The sequence below is a fragment of the Copadichromis virginalis genome, linkage group LG8, assembly GCF_057382275.1.
Source record: "Copadichromis virginalis isolate Kocher_CV1m ecotype Utaka linkage group LG8, C_Virginalis_male_GT1.1, whole genome shotgun sequence".
NCBI lineage: Eukaryota > Metazoa > Chordata > Actinopteri > Cichliformes > Cichlidae > Copadichromis > Copadichromis virginalis.
The window spans coordinates 7973939-7981520 of NC_140625.1; positions in this window are offsets into that span (position 1 = coordinate 7973939).

Consider the following 7582-nt stretch of genomic DNA (forward strand, 5'->3'; position numbering starts at 1 on the left):
CTTGTGAAGGGTGCACACAAGCACGGGCAGGATGCCAGTCTGTCACAAGGCTAACACAAAGAGACAGGCAACCATTGATACTTACAGTCAGCTAAGGCAAATTTGAAATCACCAGTTAACCTAACCCATGCATGTCTTTTGGACTGTGGGGTGAAACCAGAGTAGCCATAGAGAGCTTGTACAAAAACATAGAAACTTCACACAGAATGGCCTTATTCAGGATTTCTTGCTGTGGGGCAAAACCCCTACGATCACCGATGTCTTTAGTGCTGGTCCTTTGTTTGGTCTCTTTTTGTTCTCCCTGTGCTCCCCTTCAGCTCTTCCCTTTTATTCATCTTCTCTTTCTCTCTCTCTCTGCATGGGTATATGTGCATTTAGCCTTTTCTCACATTTCTAATTTTTACCCCCTCATCTCCTTAAATCCCCCAAATCAATCTCAGTACACCATGGGTATGAAAAACGCCATGAACACTGTTACATTTGTGATACCCCCTTTGTCCAAAACACATTGTTTGTTTGTTTTTTAGAAGGAACTTTGCAAACCTTAGCTCTGCTGCCATGTTCTTTATAGAGAAAAAAGGCTTTATCCTTGCAACCAGTTTAAAGAAGCCATAAGTGTTTTTTATATTTGTATTGTCATAAACTTTAACATTTAACGTACTGTCAGAAATCAACACGCTTTCTGCTGGTTAAATGCTGGAGGAGATATCGGCTCACTATGAAATGTGAGTGAATTCACTCACAGGGAAGTGTACAATGCTTTATACACCCTCTGCACATCATTTAAATGCTCAACCCCCCAGTATTGAAGTGTATCAGTTTACTTTTCAAAGTACTGTCACATGCACCTCACACTGCTCAGATGTCAGCATATTACGTAGAAATGCCGCTGTCAGTGGTGGAATATTTGTGTCAATAAATCAGTAAATTGGTGAAGAGGTCAGCAACTGAATTAATAAGTGGGGGCTTGACTGACATTGTGAATGACCACATAAGTAACCTAGAGAGTGAAAAAGTCAGCCTTAAAGCAAAGAAATTAAAGCATGATGTAGCTTCCACTCTGTGCTCTTATGACTCATTCTCAGACTATATGAGCCAGAATTAAAGGCCACTTTGCAGCCATCTTCTGTCATTGCTACAGAGGCCTCTCGTTGACAGACTCATAAAATTACTATGATCGAATTAGAAAACTGCGTTAATCTGTTTCCCTTGGAGACTGAAGAGCGCTTCCCACAGAGAGGTGACGCATGTTTCCTAGTAAGAATACAGGCGAAAACGTAGGAAGACTACTGCACTGACTTTCTGCTCATATATGATGGAAATGGGCCCTTCAGCCTCAGTCTGTAGGTGACGTATTTGTGCATCAATTAACAGTCCCACGAGCCACATTGTCATTTCCAATCAATCTACTGCTGTAGTCACGCGGCAGCCGTCTCTATCGATCCAGTGACAAGGATGACTTGTTTACATACATAGTTACATTTTGGCTCGCCTCATTTAAACTCTAATGACATGATAGAAAGTAAGGATGGCGGGAAACTGTAATGTTTATAGAGGGAAGGAAGGGCAGGGAAGGAAGAACCAATACTACAATAATTAACAACTTAAGAATAGTAACCTCTTTAACAATATCGCATGATGTACTATGGGATTATAACTGTCCGTGCATTAATGTCATATTCAGTTCCATTTTATAAATAGCACCAAATCACAACAATAAATGCTTCAAGGCACTTTATATTGTAAAGTAAAGACCCTACAATTTTACAGAGAAACCCCCAAGAATCAAACAACCCCTGTGAACAAGCACTTAGCAAAAGGCTTAAAACTTTCCTTTTTGCTAAAGCACATAGTTAGGGCTGGACCAGGTGACCCTGAATCCTCCCTTAGTTATGCTGCAATAGACGTAGGCTGCCGGGTGATTCCCATGATGCATTGAGTTTTTCCTTTTCAGTCACCTTTCTCACTCAATATGTATTAACAGACCTCTCTGCATTGAATCATATCTGTTATTAACCTCTGTCTCTCTTCCACAGCATGTCTTTTATCCTGTCTTCCTTCTCTCACCCCAACCGGTCGCAGCAGATGGCCCCGCCCCTCCCTGAGCCTGGTTCTGCCGGAGGTTTCTTCCTGTTAAAAGGGAGTTTTTCCTTCCCACTGTTGCCAAAGTGCTTGCTCATAGGGGGTCATATGATTGTTGGGTTTTTCTCTGTATCTATGAAGCGCCGAGAGGCGACTTATGTTGTTATTTGGTGCTATATAAATAAAATTGAATTGAATTGAATTGAATTGAATTGGATTGAACAGTGGGAAGGAAAAACTCCCTTTTAACAGGAAGAAACCTCCAGTGGAACGAGGGTGAGGGAGGGGCAGCCATCTGCCACAAACCAGTTGGGGGTGAGAGGAGGAAGACAGGACAAAGGACACACTGTGGAAGAGAGCTAGTGATTAATAATAACTAATAATATAACTTAACCATCCATCAATCCATCTTTGAGGTGTAAACTGGTCTTGGTTCTGCCCTGGAGCCTCCTCCCAGTAGAAAATGATGGAACCACCTCATCTAGGATGTGCCCATAAAACATCCTGGTCAGATGGCAGAACTACCTCTACTTGCTCTTTGAGGCTCATTCCAGTTTCAGTCATTATGCAAATGTGCTGTTTATAAGTTTGTGGAAACCTGCAGTCAGGTGAGACTGAAGAAGTCGCTTGGACGAGTGACGAAACATTTCTCCCACAAAACGCTACGTCCAGATGAACAGAATCAACTTTCAAATTCAAATTCAAATTTTATTTGTCACGTACACAGTCATACACAGTACGATATGTAGTGAAATGCTTGGACAACTGCTCGTGACCTAAAGAAAACAAAAAAGGAAAAGGCTATGAATAAGATAGGAAATAAATATGAAAAATTAAAAAGGGTAAATTTAACTAGGAAGGAATAAAATATAAATTAAGGTTAAAAATGAAATAACTGTACAACACAAATTAGAATGAAGGGTAAATTTAACTGGGAAGAATAAGATAAAGATAAATATATAAATTAAAGTTGAAAATAAAATAACTGTACAACAAAATACACAATACACAATATAGAACTATATAAGAATGTATGAAGAAATCTAAATATAAATAAATATATACACAATAACAGCAGCTGTACAAGTATTAACTGGAAATGAAGAATATAGTGACCAGTGTTGTGCAAAAACAAAGTCCAGAAAGTCCAGTGTGTGTGTAAGAACCATATGTGTGGGTCAGTACTGTGTGGTGGTGTGATTGAGAGACCGTATCGCCTGCGGGAAGAAGCTCTTCCTCAGTCTCTCTGTGTTGGTCTTCAGGGAGCGGAATCGCTTTCCTGACCTCAACAGAGAGAACAGTCTGTTGTTGGGATGGCTGAGGTCCTTCACGATCTTCCTGGCCTTGGTCCAGCACCGCCTGCTGTAGATTGAGTGCAGGTCAGGGAGCTCGGAGCGGATGGTGTGCTCAGCTGACCGCACAACCCTCTGTAGAGCTCGTCTGTCCTGCATGGTGCTGTTCCCGAACCAGGTTAAGATGTTTCCCGCCAGGATGCTCTCTATGGTGCACGAGTAAAAGTTCCTGAGCACCTTGGAGGGCAGTTGGAAGTCTCTCAAGCGTCTGAGGTGGTAGAGACGCTGTCGGGCCTTTTTCACCACGGTGTTGATGTGACAGGACCATGACAGGTCCTGCGTGATGTGAACTCCGAGGTATTTGAAGCTGTCCACTCTCTCCACTGGGCACTCGTTGATGACGGGGGTCTGGTAGTTCCTCTCCTGCTTAGTGCTGAAGTCCACTATCAGCTCCTTTGTCTTACTGACGTTTAGAAGGAGGTTGTTCCTCTGGCACCAGTTCTCCAGATTCCTAATCTCCTTCATGTACGCCGTCTCGTTGTTATCAGAGATCAGGCCCACCACGACGGTGTCGTCAGCAAACTTGATGATGGTGGTGGAGCTGGTAGTGGCCACACAGTCATATGTGTACAAAGTACTTTTGGAGATTTACTTACCTGGATGATTGAGCATACATCAAGACCTCATTCCAGTACATTTAGCTTTTTACTCAGTGTTTGTGAGCATATAAGGCAGCTTAACTGTTGAATAGATGGCTTTGATAAGCCCTTTCATTGTGATGACTGACCAGTATAGTGCTGGCATCACTGCAGACACTGCACCAGTCTCCTGCTCCTTTCTCCCCTAACTCCTAAACAGTGTTGCAGTACATAAAAACTGTGCCCAAAAAAGGGGGATCTACGCATCCTTAATGTTCTAGAAGGTCTTAAATTTAAATGTTGTTTTATAAAACTGCTGGCTAATGCAAGCCCTTGATGAAATATTCAGTTTGATTTCCACTAACGAATCTACTACTTAAGTAAATTTGCACAACTGCTTTTCACTTCTGACTGTCAGTGTCACAGATGTCGTACTAGTTTTAGTCTTTGGTTTTTGATGCAAGCCAAGCTATATGTACCTGTTGCGTGTAGCTGCAAAGGGATTCAGTAGCTCTTTTTTCAGTGGTACTGCCATGGCTCTCCCATAGAACTCTCCAGTGTTGTCCAGCTACATTCAAGCAGCAAGATTAAGCTTAAAAATCGTACATATGTTTTATTCTCATGGGTAGAAATAAAAACAAACAAAGACAAAGTCTGAGATATCCTTTTACTGTATTTTCACATACACAAAGTAAAGGAGTTGGGGAGGGGACCAAACTAAAGGGGATTCTGTTTTTTTGAAGTGTGAAATATGACATGAAAAAATAAGAGAAAAGATTCTACCACTTAAGATATTCGACGACTGTTTGTTTCTTGTGAGCAAATTACCCTGCATCAAATCAAATAAAGCATGGTCCCAAATTCTGCTTACCTGAAAACACAAGCGTGTGCACACACACACTGTAGTGGCGGCACTCCGTCTCTATTTCACTCTTCTGTACCACCTTTAGGAGTCAGTCCGGCAACATGTATTTGAAACGCGAGCAAGTCCAGGTACTTTTCTTGCAAAAAAGATGTTTATTGAAACTTTTAATTTACATGGCAATACTCGGTCAAAAAACTGTGTTGCTTCCAGCTTATCCGACTCCCCAACTACGTAATTACAGTGTGCCGGAAGCCCAAAATACTAAAAAGCGCATTAGAATGTCGGACTTCTATATTCTATACCTATAATAAGACAGTATTTTGAAATCAACTAGAAATTATATCCTTAACATCAAACATGTATATTTCTCCTCTAATCATTTTACCAGTACCAATAAAATTAACCTTTAATTGGCTCTTACACACACCAAAACAGATCTTCTAATCAATCCTAACCCTCTATTTGGCATCTTTGGTTTGGAAGAAACAATTTTGCATGTCTATCAGTTTTGGTCTTAGAATTACAGCATCTGCAAATTTGTTATCAGTGCTCTCTTTTTATGCTTGAAGTACATATTGCCCATTTTAACTGCACTTGACAAATTGCTTTGTGCTGCGCAACTTTCTGGTAGAGGCCATTCATTTTCCAGGGCTCCCTGCACACCATGTGCAACTGAATGTTCTGACATGTCATTGCCGGATCATTCTGACCGTCTCACCTGACTCAGCTGTAAAACATCATGCTCGCTTCTACCACAGGGACTACTTGAAGTTCCCCAACAAAAGCATACAAGCGTCCTGTCTGTCAGTTCATTATACAGTATCAGACACAACACATTCATTTATCGATTGCTCTTTGATTAAAAACATTAGAGTACTGAGTTGCTAAGTTTCTGTGTAAATGTGGACTTGCTCAGGGCTAAAGCAAAGGTTTTTCTTAGAATAAACCAAGTATGATGATATTTGCAGAGGAAACATCGAGTACTTCTCGCTTCATAAAGCGATATAGAAGATGGATGGAATGTGACAATCTAAATGAAAGCTTTGCCCTGGAGTATATTATGCTTCTTTCCAATTTCACAGTAACTGTGTCATGGTTTCCAGACCCTACAGGGAGGCGGTTTTAGCAGCTGGAAATACATGTGGAATAATGTATGGAGACACAAAGAGCAAAAGACTACCAATAACAGGAATTGTATGGTGTTAATTACCTTAGGGTTAGGGTTAAGGTTAGGCTAACCCTAACCCTGGCTCTGCATACAAAACACTTGTGGTTCAAATGTTTTATGTAGAGTAAGCCATTATAGAATCAAATAGTGTTGGGACTTTTGTAAGCCAACAGTTTTTCGATTTCTTTGTATATTCCCTCATATCCATTCTGAAAGTTTTGGCAGTCTCCATTCAGGAATTTGCTGACATGTGTGATTCTGTACTGTATATTCAGGCTATGATTCTTATTCCTGACATTGGGGTGATACTTAATATTCTCTCATGAAAACTAAAGATAAAGTAAAAGTAAACATAAAGTAGCAGGACCAACATAGGAAGAATCAGTGGTACTGAACATGCCAATGACAATACGTTATTGGACTAGTTACGCTTCCGGAGAGGTGCACGTCAGGTTATGACCTACAGAATTTTAGCAGGTTTTGTGGTTTTGACGTACCTATGGTATACATTTAACAGCATAAAGCCCTTTACCCAGCCTTCTGCAGTCGTGTTTTATTTAGACCAGTAGTGAGGTGCTGCTTGGACTCTTGGACTTCCTGGACTTGGAAAACAAAGGGCAAACTTCATCACTTCAAGCCAATGATTCAAGATTCAAAGCGGTATAAAGAAAAGCATTTCTCTGTGCAATGAAATTCTTTCTCTGCTGTCCACACACAGATGCCGGTTAATATGTACAATAGAACTAGAACAGATAAAATACTAAGAGGATAAATAAATGGAGACAAGAAATTGAAGGATTAAATAGATTTGTGTGTAAAAGAGCTATGAGCTTAATATGCTGGTTTGATATGTAAGATAACCTGATGTGCAAAAATTCTGATTTATGTTAAAGTAGGTCAGCTGTTGAAGAGTCTGAAAGCAGTGGGGAAGAAGGAGTTGGTGAGTTGGGATGTTCTGGACTTCACACTTGTAAACCTTCGTCCTGAGGACAGAAGTGTGAACAGTCTATGTTGGGGGTGTGTGGACGCAGCTCTCCTCTGGACTCTGTGATGGTAGATGCTCTGCAGAGAGGGCAGCGGGTCCTGGTGATCTTCTCTGCGGTTGTTATCACTCTCTGCAGGCGTTTGCGGTTCATAGCTGTAGCGCTGCCGTACCATGCAGCGATGCAGCTGGTCAGTGTGCTCACCACAATGTAGCTGCAGAATCTGCTGTATACATAATTTCCTCAGCCTCCTCAGGAAATACAGCTGCTCAGCTGTATTACAGCCGGGGTTCAGTGTGCAGGTGAGGTCTTCAGTGATGTCGCCCAGGTACCTAAAGCTGCTCACCCTCCCCACTTCAAGACCCCAGATAAACACTATCATCATGATTCCTACAAAGCAGTAGAAAAAATTCATCGTACTTGATCACTGACCATCAGACTTATTATTATCACTCTTACTGCAGGTGCACAGTCAAACCATTTTTGTGGGAGTTGGAGGATTTTCTGTCTTCCACTAAGGGACTTCACTCTTTAAAGATTTTTGCAATGTGTGA